The 19,370-nt window shown below is 36.5% G+C and overlaps 1 protein-coding gene and 1 non-coding gene across 3 annotated transcripts in view; one reads left to right on the forward strand and one right to left on the reverse strand.

Annotated features, from left to right (window-relative positions):
- GPC5 (glypican 5) overlaps positions 1-19,370 on the reverse strand; it is a 1,547,826-nt gene that overhangs the window by 1,078,721 nt on the left and 449,735 nt on the right. The window lies entirely within an intron of this gene.
- TRNAC-GCA lies at positions 6,673-6,744 on the forward strand. The gene has a single exon. It is a non-coding gene; the product is annotated as a tRNA-Cys (tRNA).

The raw sequence follows: 19,370 nt of genomic DNA on the forward strand, positions 1-19,370 counted from the left end.
AATCTTGAGCAATACTCATCAAATTAAAATACAGGCTGTCACTGAGAATATGTGCTTAGTCACTCAACCATATACGATTCTTTGAGACCCCATGGACTGTAGCCCACCAGGCTCTACTGTCCATGGGGATTCTCCAGGCAAGAATACTGGAGTGGATTGCCATACCCTCCTCCAGGGGATCTTCCCAACCCAGGGATTGAACCCAGGTCTCCCACATTGCAGGTGGATTCTTTATCAGACATCTAGGCCATCAGGGAAGCCCTGAGAATATAAAATAAATACCATTTTTATGAGTCAAAAATAGCTCAAGAGTTTTCTTTAAAAAAAAAATCAGCATTCTCTATTGACAGCATTATAATTCAAATCACAGAAATTTTATACACTTAAAATATTTTTAAATGATGAACTTTTGAAATACAATGTTTTTATTCTTCTACTCTTTACTTCCACTTTATTTCCTTTTATACCATCAATTTTCATTGTTTTTGTTCAGTCACTAAGTTGTGTACCACTCTTTGAGAACCCATGCACTGCAGCATACCAGGCTCCCCTGTCCTTCACTATCTTTAGGAGTTTGCTCAAATTCATGTCTATTGAGTCAGTGATGCCATCTAGCCATCTAATCCTCTGCTGCCTTCTCCTTTTGACTTCATTCTTTTCCAGCATCAGGGTCTTTCACAATGAGTCAGCCCTTTGCAACAGGTGGCCAAAGTATTGGAGCTTCAGCTTCAGCATCAGTCCTCTCAATGAATATTCAGGGCTCATTGCTTTAGGATTGACTGGTTTGACCTCTTTGCAGTCCAAGGAACTCTCAGGAGTCTTCTCCAGCACCACAATTTGAAAGCATAATTTCTTCAGCTCTCAGCCTTCTTTATGGTCCAACTATCACATTCACACATGACTACTGGAAAAACCATAGCTTTGACTATACGGATCTTTGTTGGCAAAGTGATGTGTCTGCTTTTTAATATGCTGTCTAGGTTTGTCATAGTTTTCCTTCCAAGGAGCAAACATCTTTTAATTTCATCACAGCAGTAACAATCTGCAGTGATTTTGAAGCCCAAGGAAAGAAAAATCTGCCATTGCTTCTACTTTTTCCGCTTCTACTTGCCATGAAGTGATGGGACCGGACAACATGATCTTAGTTTTTTGAATGCTGAGTTTTCAGCCAGGTTTTTCACTTTCCCCTTTCACTTTCATCAAGAGGCTTTTTGGCTCTTCTTCACCAGGAGAAATATCAATGAGCTCAGATATGTGGATGATACCAACAACTAGATAAATGTTAACTGAATTCTTTATTTCTAAATAGGTTAACATTCCTTTGCTCTAAACCTAAATATGTCTAAAGTAGAAAAGAAACCCTTTTGAATCTTGGAATGTAATCTGATATTTTTAAGGCTTAGAGATGCATGGTATGTACAAAAATCAAAGTGTCAAAATTCTTACACAAAACAAAGGTTAAGTGTACATGGAGTAGAGAAGAGAATCAGAATTCAAACACTCCTTCAGAATGGTTGATCTTTCTTAGCACAAGCAAACTTTTATGTTCTTAGGAGAGAATTTTTATGTTCATAAGAACTTTTATGTTCTTATATTCATACTAAGATTCAAACTTGGTATGAATCACTAAATCCAGCTGACAGTATAATATCCCCCAAAGATCATGTATCTGGACAAATTAAATAGAACCTCAGTCTGCAGATAGGCTCTAAAATTCATTGATGTAGTTTGTCAGTTCTACTTATGCTTATTCTACTTAAGAAAGTTCATTAACTTTCCCTCCTACCTTCTTGCTTTCCTTCCTTAGGCTTTCTAAGTTGTTCTAAATTACCAGTATAAATTCAATGCCTTTCAGGTTATTTCTGCAAAAGGCAAATACCATTAGTATTATGCATTGGCCAACTTCTTAAAAGTGACTGCTTCTACAATGACAGCATTTCTATCCATAATCTTTAAGTGGGGCAAAGTAATTCAGGTGACATACACGACATTTAGCACAGTATATTACTTTGAAAAACAGATGAATTTTTTATGTAAAATGCTACTGAAGCATACACTTTAACGTAACTATTCAATTTTCTACCTTAAGCCCCAAAGCTCTCTTGGCTGGCATAGGTATTTTTCTTTATCTAGCCCTTTCTCACTCCATATTCTGCAAGACATGCTCAGAGTCTCTTCCCATTCAATTTATGACATGATTCATTGAAAGCTACAGCCTACTTGAGAATTTTTTAATATTTTCCATCCCTGCAGTAGAAATCCATTTTTCTGATAAGAAATGTAGTGATGACCCTGTCAGCTAAGTATCCTAATTCATCTGTCTGTGTGAGAAAGCTCTTCCCTCCAGGCTCCTTCTGAATTCATCTATGGATTGTTCTGTATGGATTAACATCTGCAAAGAGTAGCTTTCACGTTTCTTTAAAAATAAAAAATATATATATATTTTACAGTTCAAAAAGTAGTAGATACTAATCAGTTCAAAATATTATGATCACATTTTTCTGGTTCTTAGGGATTTATCTACACTTATAGGATGAAAGAACTTATAAAAGAGAGTATGCTACCAGAGAATTAAAAATGAAGCAGATTTCTCTGGACTCACATAGGCTATTACCAGCAGAAATTTTTCTAACCAGTAGAATAGTTACTCTTAATTCACAAACATATTCCAAGTATTTAAAATGGATACTTGAATATTGGTCAATACTTAAACGCATCTAAATATGCTTTCTAAAATCATAAAAATAAGAATATATAAATCATTATGTGACTAGCATTAGAAGTTATCACATTAGATACATTTCCTCCAATGGAAGTGTACAGGATGGTTTGACTATATAATACACTGTAAGTATGAAATCACATGGTCAAATGTCATTAATCTCAAGAGAGAAGAACAAACAAGGGCAGTTTTGCTCGTAGTCCACATTCTATTTGTGTAATTTGTTAGTCTGTTTTATTCTTGGAGTGTTTAATGAAAGGCTGTTCTGACCCAGTGCAAGCCCCATTATATCCTGAAGCCCTTAGTGGACTCTGACTGTGGAACCTTCCCTAATCTGGTTTGAAAGTGAAGTCGCTCAGTCATGTCTGACTCTTTGCAACACCATGGACTGTAGCCCTCCAGGCTCCTCCATCCATGGGATTCTCCAGGCAAGAGTACTGGAGTGGGTTGCCATTTCCTTCTCCAGGGGATCTTCCTGACCCAGGGATCGAACCCAGGTCTCCCACATTGCAGGCAGACGCTTTAACCTCTGAGCCACCAGGGGAGCTTTTAGCTAGCCTATTCCATCAGTTCCACCCTCTTTCATTCAATGTTATTGAGTATCTCCTATGTGTGATACATTGAGCAGAATGTCAAATAATACAAATAGTTGCTAAATAAAAAGATGACTAAAACAAAGTCTCTAATCTCAAAACTCTTAAAATCTAGCAAAGGAGACAGCAATGTGCAACTATAGTGATAAAATAAAATATAGTATTTAATTGACGAAAGTGGGACTTTTTTTTTAAGTTGGGAAACTCTTCAGGAAAGAATTGCCTTTGAGTTGAATCCTGTCAGTTGAATATGATATTCTCAGGCAGAAATGTGGGAAATGAATTTTAATTCAATAAAATGTTTTGACTTATTATAAAAAATAAATGTAAGTGATGGCAGATCTCAGGAATTATGAATAATTCACTATTGCTAGCACATAAGGAAAGAAGAATCTAGAAGGAGAAAATTATAAAAAACAAATTCCAGACCATGATAGAGGGCCTTGATTACCATCATCTCTAAATTAAATTGTATTCATTGTCATTGAATTGTGTGTGAACTTTCAGCAAATTCTGAGACTCTTCCTGATGACATAAAATACATACCATCTCAAAAGAAATCACAGCCACTCCTTTTGATGACATAACTCTCTCACTCTCTCATAAACATAAACACATCTTAACAAACTGGCAGAAAATTTAAGTGTCCAGGAAAACAAAGCATAGACAGTTTTGGTACAGATTCCAAAACTACGGGGTGAAATAATCATGCATTCAAACATTTCTGAAATTCTAATTTCAGTCCAGACAAGTTCAGTAGGCTAATGTGTATGCAGTAGTTTCTAAACAAAAAAACTGAACTATCTTCCTGAAGCACCCGAAGAATGATGAAGGATTATTTAAACCAACTCATTTTCTTTAGAGTCAGGAGACTTGAAAAAAAATTCACTTGCTAATATTTAATAAATTTTTATCAACTTTCAATCACATGTAAACAAAAAGGTATTATATCCCCACATTCTACCCACCCCACAAAAGAGCCCAGTAATAACGTTCAAGGCTGATGTGGACACAAAGAAATGGCAAACAGATTGTCAGTGGGGGTGAAAATTGCCAGAACCCTTTGGAAAATAATGTATTAAAATACAAAAACTTAAACCACTATAAATATAAATATAAAAACCTGAGCAATACCTATAGAAGTTCTCTGTAGACCATTCAAAATTCTCAATTCTCCAAGAGAGGATTCAACCGTACATGAACCACGAAGTTTCAGATATTCAAGATGAATTTAGAAAAGGCAGAGGAACCAAAGATCAAATTGCCAACATCCGTCGGAACATAGAAAAAGCAAGAGAGTTCCAGAAAAAACATCTACTTATGCTTTATTGATTATGGAAAAGCCTTTGACTGTGTGGATCACAACAAACCGGGAAAAATTCTTAAAGAGATGGGAATACCAGAAAACCTGCCTCTTAAGAAATCTCTATGCAGGTCAAGAAGCAACAGTTAGAATTGGACATGGAAAAATGGACTGGTTCCAAATTGCAAAAGGAGTAAGTACGTCAAGGCTCTATATTGTCACCCTGCTTATTTAACTTCTATGCAGAGTACATCATGCAAAATTACAGGCTGGATGAAGCAAGCTGGAATCAAGATTGCCGGGAGAAATAGCAATAACATCAGATATGCAGATGACACCACCCTTATGGCAGAAAGTGAAGAGGAACTAAAAAGCCTCTTGATGAAAGTGAAAGAGGGGAGTGAAAAAGCTGGTTTAAAACTCAACATGCAAAAAATCAAGATCATGGCATCCAGTCCCATCACTTCATGGCAAATAGATGGGGAAACAATGAAAACAATGAGAGACTTTTTTTTCTTGGGCTCCAAAATCACTGCAGATGGTGACTGCAGCCATGAAATTGAAAGACACTTGCTCCTTGGAAGGAAAGCCATGACCAACCTGCTGCTGCTGCTAAGTCGTTTCAGTCGTGTCCAACTCTGTGCGACCCCATAGACGGCAGCCCACCAGGCTCCCCCATCTCTGGGATTCTCCAGGCAAAAACACTGGAGTGGGTTGCCATTTCCTTCTCCAGTGCATAAAAAGTGAAAAGTGAAAGCGAAGTCGCTCAGTCGTGTCCGACTCTTAGCAACCCCATGGACTGCAGCCTACCAGGCTCCTCCATCCATGGGATTTTCCAGGCAAGAGTACTGGATTGGGGTGCCATTGCCTTCTCCGATGACCAACCTAGACAGCATATTAAAAAACATAGACGTTACTTTGCCAACAAAGGTCTGTCTAGTCAAAGCTATGGTTTTCCAGTAGTCGTGTATGGATGAGAGAGTTGGACCATAAAGAAAGCTGAATGCTGAAGAATTGATGGTTTTGAACTGTGGTGTTGGAGAAGACTCCAGAGTCCCTTGGACTGCAAGGAGATCAAACCAATTAATCCTAAAGGAAATCAGTCCTGAATATTCATTGAAAGGACTGATCCTGAAGCTGACGCTCCGATACTTTGGCTACCTGATGCAAAGATTGACTAATTAGAAAAGACCCTGATGCTGGGAAAAATTGAAGGCGGGAGGAGAAGGGGATGACAGAGGATGAGATGGCTGGATGGCATCACCGACTTCATGGACATGAGTTTGAGTAAGCCCTGGGAGTTGGTGATGGACAGGGAAGCCTGGTGTGCTGCAGTCACTGGGGTTGCCAAGAGCTGGGCATGACCAAGAGACTGAACTGAACTGAACTGATGCTGTTATTCACCACATTGTGGGGCAAAAAACAAAAACAGAAACCTTCAGAAGTGTTTATTTAGAAGATATTGACTGAATCAATTTGGTTAAAGCCAAAATATAATTAAATACTTTGCAAGTATTATCAAATACTACGCAATTACTAAAAATAATTAGCAGACTATTTACACATCAGCTACTGAAAAACTTCAACATGGTGAAGAGTGAGAAAAATAGTTGAGTGTAGGTAGTAAGTATATAATTTATTTTTGTAAATATTATCACTAACAAAAACCTTATTATGAGTATGTATGTATGTAGGAGCATGGAAACATGGAAAGGTGTTATATTCCTTGCTGTTAGCATGACTGCTATTGAGACACATTTTCAAAAATTAAGAGAATGAAACATACCAGAATTGTGTCCTGAGCTCCAAACCTAATCAGTGCTAGGAGGCCTGGGGAAAGAGCCTGACAGAAAATGACTCCAACCTCCTCAAGTTTCTTGACTCACTGCCACTGATAGTGATGACACTGTTTCTCAGTCTACACAGAAAATAAAGCTCCCCTGACTAGGAAAGTCTTCATCTTTTTATCTTCCAATGTAAAAAAAGTGTCCATATTCACTCTGTCTTTTCCTCCATCCCAGAGGAATGATTATTGCTTCCTCATCCAAAGGGCTTCCCTGGTGGCTCAGAGGTTAAAGCGTCTGCCTGCAAGGCAGGAGACCCAGGTTCAATCCCTGGGTGGGGAAGATCCCCTGGAGAAGGAAATGGCAACCCACTGCAGTATTATTGCCTGGAGAATCCCACGGACGGTCCACAGGGTCACAAAGAGTCGGACACGACTGGGCGATTTCACTTTCTTTCCTCACCCAAAGACTGCATCTACTTCTGTGCACCCTGGATTCCTTTTCCACACTACCTCTAATTTTATCAATTATATCACCATGCAAACCTTCCTGATCTATAAATAAGAATTAGTCTCTCTTTTCTTAAAAATAAGGCAAACAAACAACAACACACAAAAATCAAGCTCCTTTGACCTAATGTCACTCTCCTGGTATGTTATAAAAATTATTTAATAATCAGTATGGGGGCTTCCTAGGTGGCTCAGGGGTAAAGAATCTGCCTGCCAATGTCGGAGACACAGGAGACACAGGTCCAAGCCCTGTGTCAGGAGGATCCACTGGAGGAAGAAATGGCAACCCACTCCAGTATTCTTGCCTGGAAAATCCCATGGACAGAGGAGCAGGCTACAGTCCCTAGGGCTGCAAAGAGTCAGACATGACTGAGAACACACACACACATAGCATCAATTATACAAAAGTTTGAATCAGGGCTTGTGGTTCCCATTGAACTAAGAGTTCCTTTTAGTTCCTGGACCTGAGATAGTTACTAAGCTCCTGTGCAGTGTTAGAATAGCCGGGATGCTAGGGGGCATGACAAAAGCTTGGCAGTGGCTATCTATCACATTTTCCCATTGTTATTAATTGCCAGATTTTGAAAGTGAAAATTTCAAAATGTTGACAACAAAGAAGGCATTCCACTGTATATTAGCTGAATCCAACCTTTTTTACCTTCCCATTTCTTACCTTTCTTTCACAGCACAATTCTTGAAATAAAAGTCCACCAGACTATAAGGACAACTATTTGTTAAATTATTATTTATTGGCTCAGATGGTAAAGAATCTGCCTGCAATGCAAGAGACCTGGGTTTAATCCCTGGGTCGGGAAGATCTCCTGGAGAAGGAAGTGGCAACCCACTCCAGTACTCTTGCCTGGAGAATCCCATGGACGGAGGAGCCTGGAGGGCTGCAGTCCATGGGGTCACAAAGAGTCAGATATGACTGAGTGACTAACACTTTTCACAGGCCCATTAAAATGGCCAAAATCAGGAGCAATGACAATGCCCAGTGGTGTGCGGATGTGGAGTCAGAAGAACTCTCAGATATTGCTTGTAGGAATGCAAAATAGTTCAGCCTCTTTCAAAGACAGTTTGGCTTTTCTTACAAAATTAAACATATACTTGCCATTTGATTTAGCAATCACAACCCTCGGAACTTCCCCTTAAAAGTTGAAAATGAATGTCCACACAAAACCTGCACTAGGATGTTTATAGCAGCTTTATTCATAGTTCCCAGAACCTGGAAGCTACCAAGATGTCCTTCAGTAGATGTACTGATAAACTATGGCACATACAAGCAAGGAATATCTTCACCGCTAAAAAGAAATGAGGGCTCTAGCCATGGAAACACATGAAGGAATCATAAATGTGTATTACTAAGAAGCCCATCTGAAAAGGTTGTGTATTTTGTGATGCCAACTATGTGACACTCTGGAAAAAGTAAAATGGACAGTAAAAAGATCAGTGGTTGCCGGAAGGTATGGCCAGGGTTGGAATGAATGGGTGGAGCACAGAGGATTTTTAGGGCAGTGAAACTACTCTGAATGAAGCTGTGCAGAAGGATTCTTGTCATTGTACAGATTTCAAACATAAAATGCACACTACCAACTATGAATCCTACGGTAACCTCTGGGCTTTGCGTGATTATGATGCATCAATGTAGGTTCATCGGCCGTAACAAACGTGCCACGGTGGTGGGGTGTGGGTGGCACAGTGAGAATGAGGGAAGCTCTGCAAGTGAAAAAGGACAGAAGGGAAGTCCCTACACAGGCCTCTTAATTTTGCTGTGAACCTAAAATTGATTTCCCCTTTATCCTTCAGCTCGTGTCTATTCAGTTTAATTGAAAGATTAGTGCCAAAATATTTATTTACAATATCCACTGAATCTTCTAATTGCCAAAAGAACACTCCTAACTATACCTGATGATTGGTCTCTCTGCTGTGTTTGTCACTTCACTGATACACGTGCTCTCTCTTAGTTTCAGCACATTATTCTCTCCAGGTTCATCTCCTACAGCTCCTGCTGCTCTGCTTTGGAGATTCGGAGGTCATATCTTTGGCTTTCTGGATTTCTGATTCTACACACTCTCCCTGGGTGACCTCCTCCATGTTGTTTTCTCACCTCTCACTGTGACATTCAAATTCGTAACTTTGTCTCTCACTTCTCTCTTGAGAGTCTGACTCAGAATCCTTGACTGCCTGCTCATCTGATTAGAGCCAGCCTCCACTTTGCAGCAAAGGTGAATCTACTTTAGGGTGTGATGAGGACGGCATAATAATTCTCTAACTATACAAAAGTTATTAATATGAAACACTGTTGAACTGATTCAGACAGGTGCAAAAGTTAAATGGCAGAAGAAATTACACAAATTTAACAAGACACAACTCAAGGCAGTGTTCCACAGCTAAGTAAAGCAAGAAAGTCAACACACTTTGTTGGCTAGGGTCTCTTTGGGATCATTGACTGGAGATTTTGTTTCTTTCTCTTCCTTTTTTGTTAATTTAATGTTTCCCCTGTGGTCTAAAAGGCTAATGAAGCTTCAAAAGTTCCCACGGAGGTCCCAGACCGTAACTTATGCAGAAGAAGCTGGGTCATTAAGCTAAAGGTCTCTGGATAAGCATCTTCTTTAACAAGCAGAAAGGTGATCTTGACCTGTATTGTCATTCAGGGAGTAACTTTCCTGATTCCCAAGAAAAGAACCATAATTGAGTCTCCCACATGAAAGGCAATCAGGTCAAGACATTTTGGGTTAATTTTGCTTTTCTGTAGAATGGGATCTCGACAAAAACTTTCTTTTAAAACAGGGATTTCTAACAAATAGTAATTTTATTCAGTCATTTTATTTCTTAGAAATTCATGACAGATACAAACAAGGAAATCTTAAATTTGCCTCAGGAGTAAGAGAAATACATATATTTTACTTCAAATGTCAAATTATCATATATAATAGCCCTAATTTCTGATGTAACTATTAACAAGCCTTCAATTATTTAAAACTGCCAAACTATCCAAGTTTGCAAAATATGTGTGAAATTATTCCCGGAAACCAAACAATACAACTATTAAGAAAGCAGCTTTCTTTTTTATTTGAGATTAATAAAAATATTTTAAGCAGTAAATAAAATAGTTGTAATATAAATATTTTGTCCCAGTCCCTAAAGAGTCTAGAGTGTGAATAGAAATATGGTGGCATTATGAACACAAGAGTCTTTTCTAATATAACATAAGCCTCAAATATATTGAGTGATATTTAAAAACGCAATAAAATTTACCATAAGATTAAACTAAAGTGTTGTAATTAATGATTAAGAGCACCATACTTTTATAAATACATTTGTTATATCAAAAAGAAATGACTTGTGAATCATTCAGAATAAGAAATTAATTAACAGTAATATAAAGGTATATAACTGGGGGAGAATATTTTTGCATGTATGTCCATAAATAAATCTGCAATGGCACCATATCAAAATGCAAGCTTCTGTTTCAGAAATAGCACAAAAAAATGTGCTATACTACAAATGAATTAAATATTCATAAATTTAATGTAAACCGGTAGGGAATGAAAACTAAAAAAATTAAGTGAAAAGAAATAGAGCTGAACTGTATAAAAAATAATGATTTCTGGAGAAATAACGTCTCCGATGTTGATGTAGTAATAAAAATGTAGTAATAACATCAATTTCTTATATCCCTATCAGTAATAATATCAACTTCCCATATAACAATATCATCATTCAATATTTTCAAATTACAACATTGAAAGAGTACTCCTTTATAACATTAAAGGAGTATTTACTTGATCAAAACTTTTCTAATGAGCATATTAACATTCAATATTTAAGTATACTTTTAGCAATTAGCATTTTTTTCCATCTGGCTTCCCCACCACCACTTCCCTGCCATCACTTCAAATGCCTTTGTTTTAATCTTTAAACTACAAAGCAGTATAACTATAGTAGGTTAAAGCATTAGTAAATGTTGTGCTGGAGGAATTTTATATCTAAAACATTTATATGATCAAAGTCTCATTTCCTCTTCTATAATAGATTTAAGCTAATTTTCTCCTTAACATAATTCTTTGTTTTTCTTAAAAGGCCAGTATATAAGTGTGTGTGTATATATATATATATACACACTATATAGTATATATATATTCAAATTGTTGGGACTAATACTCAGGAAGAAACAGAACCAATGGGATGTAAATGGTAATGAAGAAATTTAGTTGTGTGTGTTTTTATTTTTTAACTATTTCTTTCATTAGTATTTCAAATGTATAGAAAACATACAAACATTCTAGTATACTTTTTAAACAAGATACAGTGATTATTTACATTTAGCTCCATCTGATTTTTGATTCTCATTCTGTCTCCCACATACACACACTTTAGTATATATTTCCTAAAAACAAGATAATTTTCTAATATAACTGCACAATGATGCTCAAAACCAGGACACTTAACATTAATATATAACTCTGTCCCAGTGACTTTTTCATATCTTGCCTTTGTCCCCAGTCCAGAATGGAATCCAGAAGCTTGTATTTAGCTGCCATATCTCTTTAGTCCACTTTGATCTGGAAGGCAGTGTTTCTAGAATCCCCCTCAAGTTGAGTTCAACTGTTATTTTATCACGGTTAGAGAAATGTCCTTATGGCAAGAACGTTAGAGAAGTCTGTGCACCTCTTGGGCTTCCTAGGTGGCTCAGATGGTAGACAATCCGCCTGCAATGCAGGAGACCTGGGTTTGATCCCTGGGTTGGGAAGATACCCTAGAAAAGAAAATGGCTACCCACTCCAGTATTCTTGCCTGGAAAAGTCCATGGACACAGGAGCCTGGCAGGATACAGGCCATGGGGTTGCAAAGAGTAGGACATGACTGAGTGACTAATACTCTCTTTCACTTTGGTACATCAGGAGGCACATGATGTCACTTTATTCCAGTGTTGATAATAATAATGTTGATGATTGGATTGAAGTGTTTTACTTTGTATTTATCCAGTAAAACTCACATTTGTTTATTATGTAATTAGAAGTCTGACACTATGTCAATATGATGCTTCTCATCAAAACCTTACCTACTACTTTTAGCAAAAACTGATAATTCTTGACTTAATTATTACTCTGATAGCTACAAAATAGTGATTTTCTAATCTCTTCATTTAGTCAGCATTTATCTGTTGATATTTTGTTGCAGGGCTTTCCTTGTTGCTCAGTTGTAAGGAATCTGCCTGTCAATGCTACAGACGTGAGTTTGATTACTGGGCTGGGAAGATCCCATGGAGATAGAAATGGCTATGTACTCCAGTATGTTTGCCTAAGAAATTCCATTGACAGAGGAGCCTTACAGTTCATGGGGTCACAAAAGAGTCAGATACGACTTAGTGAGTATAAAACAACATTCTACTTCAAGAAAGTCATTCATTCTTACCTATTTATCCATTCATTTATGCATTTATATCAGTTTGGATTCATAGATTCTCATTTTATTAAACAATTTTATCTTTTACTGTACATTTTTGTTTCTGATATTCTAATTATGCTAGATTTGTCCATTTGGAGCCTCTTCAATCTGGATCATGGCTGCTGTTAATATGTCCCTATTATTATTTGAGAAATTCTTTACACACCTTCTAACACAGGGAAGGTGTTGCCTGGGAAATCCCATGGACGGAGGAGCCTGTTGGGTTAGAGTCCATGGAGTCACAAAAGAGTCAGACATGACTTAGTGACTAAACAACAACAACTTTATAAGATATTCTAGGCTTATCCTTACTTTCACTGTCCAGACTCTGGAATCCTCCATTTCCCCAAGGATCTCTGGTTATCTTGACTGGAGAATTTGGCAATAGATACAGTAATTGATATTGATGTGATATGGCTTCTACATATTCAACAGAGCTAGACACTGTATGTATGTGTGTGTCTACCTAAGTATCATGAATGTATCTGTTCATCTATCTATATTGAAAAGCCATGAAATAACATTTATAATCTTAAATTCAATACAATAAAACAAAGGTCATTTTAGTATTATCACATTAGTATTACAATATATAACAGCTGGGAACTGGCTCCCATTATCCTCAATGTATTTTTATTTTATCAATCCTAAAATATCAGAATATGTTTCTAAAATTGCTAACACGTGGCACTGCCAACAGATAAATCATATTCATTTTGTTCAATATTTGTTTATAGTTACTGATCATGTGTGTAATGGGATAGGGGACTTTGGTAAGTGGTTACATACAGTGAAATGCACAAATCTTACATGTATCATTCTGTGAATTTAGCAAACATAAACTCCCATAATTCATACTCCTATCAAGATATAGAACACTACCACCACTCTAGAAACTTCACTTGCCCACTTTCCACCAAGAACCAGTGTTCTGGTGTTTCCATGTCCAGTTCTAACTGTTGCTTCCTGACCTCCATACAAATTTCTCAAGAGGCAGATCAGGTGGTCTGGTATTCCCATCTCTTTCAGAATTTTCTACGGTTTATTGTGATTCACACAGTCAAAGGCTTTGGCATAGTCAATAAAACAGAAATAGATATTTTTCTGGAACTCTCTTGCTTTTTCTATGATCCAGCAGATGTTGGCAATTTGATCTCTGGTTCCTCTGCCTTTTCTAAAACCAGCTTGAACATCAGGAAGTTCACGCTTCACATATTGCTGAAGCCTGGCTTGAAGAATTTTGAGCATTACTTTACTAGCGTGAGATGAATGCAATTGTGTGGTAGTTTGAGCATTCTTTGGCATTGCCTTTCTTTGGGATTGGAATGAAAGCCGACCTTTTCCAGTCCTGTGGCCACTGCTGAGTTTTCCAAATTTGCTGGCATATTGAGTGCAGCACTTTCACAGCATCATCTTTCAGGATTTGAAATAGCTCCACTGGAATTCCATGACCTCCACCAGCTTTGTTCATAATGATGCTTTCTAAGGCCCACTTGACTTCACATTCCAGGATGTCTGGCTCTAGGTGAATGATCACACCATTGTGTTTATCTTGGTCGTGAAGATCTTTTTTGTACAGTTCTTCTGTGTATTCTTGCCACCTCTTCTTAATATTTTCTGCTTCTGTTATGTCCATACTATTTCTGTCCTTTATCGAGCCCATCTTTGCATGAAATGTTCCTTGGTATCTCTAATTTTTTTGAAAAGATCTCTAGTCTTTCCCATTCTGTTGTTTTCCTCTATTTCTTTGCACTGATCGATGAGGAAGGCTTTCTTATCTCTTCTTGCTATCTTTGGAACTCTGCATTCAGATGCTCATATTCCACGTTCAAGGTCAGGAGGGGTGGTGGTGAGGAGATACCCCTCGTCCAAGGTAAGGAGCAGCGGCTGCCCTTTGCTGGAGCAGCCGTGAAGTGATACCCCCATGTCCAAGGTAAGAGAAACCCAAGTAAGACAGTAGGTGTTGCAAGAGGGCATCAGAGGGCAGACACACTGAAACCATATTTCCATTACTCTTGGGTAAATATCTAATGGTATAATTGCCAAGTGAATGAGGAGTATTATTTATAACTCTATGAGAAAATGTCAAAACACAACCCATAGTGATTATACCATTTTAAATGTCAATCAGAATGTATGAGTTAATCCACATACATACTCAGCAACAACTGATTCGGTTAAGTCCTTTTTCAGTTGAGTTATTAAAATGTGTGAAATAGTATCTCATTATGGTTTTGATTTACATCTCCCTGATGACTAATAATTTTGAGCAACTTTTATGTGCTAATTGACCATTCATATATCTTCCTGTCGGGAGCCGCTTTAGGCATTACTGACAAAATGGAGGCTCGGCCCCAGACGCCTCTCCTCATTCCGCAGGCACGGTCCCGGATGAAGGAGTTAGGCCTTGTTATTCTGACTTGTCTTTTCCTCTCCTCTGCTGAGTTGACTGAAAAGGAATATTAAGGTGCTTATTGTTCTTGAGAGGAGCATGAGAAGGCACAAAGCCTTCTGCAGCTGTGCTCAGAGAATAATTCATAAAGTTAATCACTGACATTTGTTTAAGGACTTTTACAAAAGAGTGTTCCAGGATGAGCACATAGGCTGTAGCTTGAGGCCATGGGAGGGATTGCTATCTGAAGCCTATTTGTGAGGAGAATGTTTACAGCAAAGGAGTTTACTGAATTTAGGGCTTAGAAATAATTAAAATAGTTAGAAGTTGAAGATTTAAGGAATGTTGTAAAGTTAGCATATTTTACTATAGCTTATAGAAGTTAGGAATTTTGAGAGACACTATAGCTAGAAGCCTTTTTAAGAGATAGTGAGCTCAGGATGTTAGGGGCAAACAGGATTTAGGAAGGTAAGTGGTAAACTGAGTAATGTAGCATGAGTTACAATGTAATCACAAGTTAACTATAGGACACATTAGAGGAGGTAGATAATAGATGATGAGGCTGATTCCCAGAGAATCACTAAAGCAGGAACTCTGTTTGAAGAGCAACAATGATTTATGGACATAATAAATCTGGGTGAGGGGGAACTGAAAATGTCAAACCTCTGACCTAATGCTTTTGTAAAAGTATAAAAGAAAATCTTAAACTTGAAATAAATAGGCAGTCCAAGAAAACTAAGAGGCTGTCTCATTGCCGACACCGTTCATCTCTTCAGGTTGAATCCCTGACTGCTGGAGCTGGACTCCTGCATCTTCCTTTGTGACATAAGTGTGTATTCAAATTCTTAGCCACTCTGTTGGATTGTCTTCTTTCACAATTAATTCACAGGCCTTCCTTTTATAGTGTAGATAAAAGACTTTTGTCCAATATAATTTTTATACATATTTATCCCAGTGTGTGACTTGTACCCATTTTATGTTTTTTTAAATAAATATACATTAACTTTTGATGCAACTTAAGAAGTTTAATGGCATTTTTAGCAAATAGCAAATTTTAATAGCACTTTAAAAAGCTACAGCTATTGTTTTCTGTGCCCTAAGTCAAGAAGATATAAATCTGTATTCATTTAAAAGTTGTACAAATTTTGCTTATATTTAAGTTGGAGAAGGAAATGGCAACCCACTCCAGAACTCTTGCCTGGAAAATCCCATGGACATAGAAGCCTGGTAGACTATAGTCCATTGGATCGCAAAGAGTCGGACACAACTGAGCGACTTCACTTTCTATGATCCATCCATGAATTGATTTTTATGGATGGTCTGATACATACATACATGCACACAAGAATACATACTCAACTGAACATTTTTAAAACCATCTGCTGACAGTACTTTTACTTACCAATTGGATTGCTTTAGCAACTTTGTTGAACATTAATTGACTTTACTCTTTTGTTTCAGTGATCTACTCATCTAATTTAATGCCAATTCCATATGTATGGTATACTATAGCTTTAATTTAAATATCGATGTAAGATAGTGAAAGCCTTGCAATCATAAGCATTGTTTTCAATATTTTTGGTTACTCTATGTCCTTTATATGTTCATATAGATTTTTAAATCAATTTGTCTTTTCCATAAAACAGACTGTTGAGATTTTGATTTGTATTGCACAGAATCCTGACATTCATTTGGCAGAGCATTGACATCTTAACAACATTGTTAAAATCTATAGACATGGTATTTTTTTCCAGTTATTTAGATATATTTTACTGGTTATAGAATTCTTATTAGCAGGTATGATTTTTTAAAATATTTTAAAAATATAATTTCATTGTCTTTTTCTTATACTGTTTCTGAAAAAAAAATTCTTGTTATCTAGTTCCTTTCAAAATTGTTTATTCCTGTTTAGTTTTTGAACAGTTTGCTCTGATACCTTTAGGTCATTAAATATTCTTTATATCATGCTTTGAGAGTGCTGATCTAATTTATTCTTGAATTTATTTGATTTCACCAAATTCAGAAATCCCTGTATGTTATTTATTCAAATACATTTTTTGCTCCATATTTTTTCCTGTTCTTCTGCATTTCCAATTATATGTTTGGCAAACTGCGTCTCACAGGTTTCTGAGTTTTGGTATTTTGTATTTTTTTTTTTTCTTTAATCATTCTCTTTCCTTAGGTAAAGACAATTGCTATTGATTTAAATTCAAATTTACTTACTCCTTCCAATCTCTCTCCAATAGTGTTAAAATCATCCTAGAAAATGCTTAATTTTAGATATTTTATTTTGAATTCTACAGTTTCCATTTTGTGTTCTTGATACATAGATAGCTAGGAAGATATTATTTCATATCTGTTTTCTCAATAGAAACATATTTTCCTTTAGGTCCTTGGGCATATTTAATGTGGCTACTTCAGGGTCTTACACGCTAACTATAACATGTGTACATCTCAAGTTTATGAGTTCTTTAATACAACCTGTCTTTTGTTTTGACTCTAAGTCCAATTTCTCATTTTCCTTGCCCTATATGTCATTTTTAAAACTAAAATTTGTGGATATATTATGAACTTAGATTATATTGTTTTCCTCTAAAGAACATTTTTAGGTATGGCTAGCAGTTATTCTCAGGACTGACTCCAAGCACTGTCTCCCATACCACAGACAACAGCTAAGCTTCACTCAGTTCTAGCTTTCAAGCTGTTTGTTGTGCTAGGAAATCTGGAGTAACCCTCATCAAGTACAGTTCAGGGATTAGTCAAACATTTAAGGAGATTTCATATGTGGATTTGAGGTTTCTTTCCTCTGTGGTTGCCTCCCTTACTGGCTTGCCCTCTTACTTTCAGACCTCTCTTGTACTTTCAAACCTCAATATCTGAGTCTTCAGTCTTGGATTTGGCTTGAGTTCTAGTCATCTGGTGTCATGTGAGCTGGGAGTGTCCTCTGACAGAAAGCCTCATAAGTATAAATGTCACCCAGCACAATTATCTTCCTTTAAGGGTCAAATCCCCACAAGCCTCTCAGCTTTCCTTTCATTATTTTCCTATGCCTGTTTTTATATTTTTCTAAGTTTATAATCTTTAGTTCCAGCTTTGCTGCTATTCCTGGAATTGTAACCAAGTCGTTCCTTTTTTTATATGTCATTATAAGGTATTATGATTCAAATATTTTCAGTCTATAAAAACTGCCAGTTCTTTTTCTTACTCTGCCAGGAATAGTGTTATGACTGAAGCGACTTAGCAGCAGCAGCTACACTATACATACACACACACCTTGACACCATGCACAAGTATATAACTTTATTTAATCCTGAAAATAACATGGGGGATAAGCACATGTATCCCACTTACATTGCAGAAAGCAATACTGGGAGATATTGCTGCTTAGGCAAGTTCAAAAAGTTCAGTACAGTAAAATCAATCACAGTCATATCACATTCTATTACTATTCATTCTCCACCCCCGTTTCAAGAATATACATCTGAAATCTATAATCTGAAAATGTTAACACCTTGATGAGTACCAATTGAACAGTATAACTTAGTGGTTAAGGTCATAGGCTTGAGAATCAGAAAAACTTGGTTTTTAATCCTGCCTTATCACCTACTATCTTTCACTTCACTATCACCTACTATATTTAGGTAATGAAAAAATCCATGAAAGGAAAATCATATTAATAACATAAAACTGCTGTGAGGATTAAATGTGATATATCATGTGGACTAGCTAATGATATAACTATTAGAGTTTTATTCTAAGATACCAAGAATTTAATCTTGCAAAAGAATTTTTAAAAAACTGTGTTGCAATATATGTATATCAGACTTGATCTATCACAGCTGGATAAGTAATCCCTATAAAATACAAAATGAGAAGAAAGGGAATGAAAATTTACTGGAGCTGTACTATATGCCTAACACCAAGATAGAAATTTTAAAATATATTATTATATTTTATATTCACAGCACACTGTAAAGTAAATATGACTTTACTTTTCACAAATAAAAAGATTTAAAACTTAGAAAACTTAATTTATGCATCAACATAAACCATTATCTCAGATACTATTAGAGCCTTAGTCTGCCTAACACATTTCACTTCCCCATGTTACAAATTTGAACTATAGTGAGTGCTGTGAGTGAGTGGTGAGTACCGAGTCTTATGAAAATGAAAATAATTAAAACATAGTCTGTTCTTTAAATGCATTCTGAACTTCCTTTCCTCAGTCTCCTACTTCCTTCAACTAACTGTCCTAATTTTCTTTCTTCAAAATTTCATGCCAATGTAATTCAACTATAACTTGATCCTGCTATATTTCTCTGTATTGATTTATTTCAGTCTTATTGGATCGGTGCCAAAATGTAGTTTTATGTTCTTCAAAAACCTTTTACATAGTACATAATCACATTTTATACTGTTTTAGGTGTTGAGAAAGTGAATTAGACTTATACAGTCTTATTCGTTTTCTCTAAAGATTTTAACTGCATTGATTTTATTAACTCTCATATGATCACTTACTATTTTACCCAGCTAATGCATTCTGTCTTACCCATGTTTCCAACAGTTCTGAAGAATGGTCTCCATTAGAACACTGCAGAAGGGCCACCATATTGATA

Source organism: Bubalus bubalis, chromosome 13 (genome assembly GCF_019923935.1).
Source record: "Bubalus bubalis isolate 160015118507 breed Murrah chromosome 13, NDDB_SH_1, whole genome shotgun sequence".
Lineage (NCBI taxonomy): Eukaryota > Metazoa > Chordata > Mammalia > Artiodactyla > Bovidae > Bubalus > Bubalus bubalis.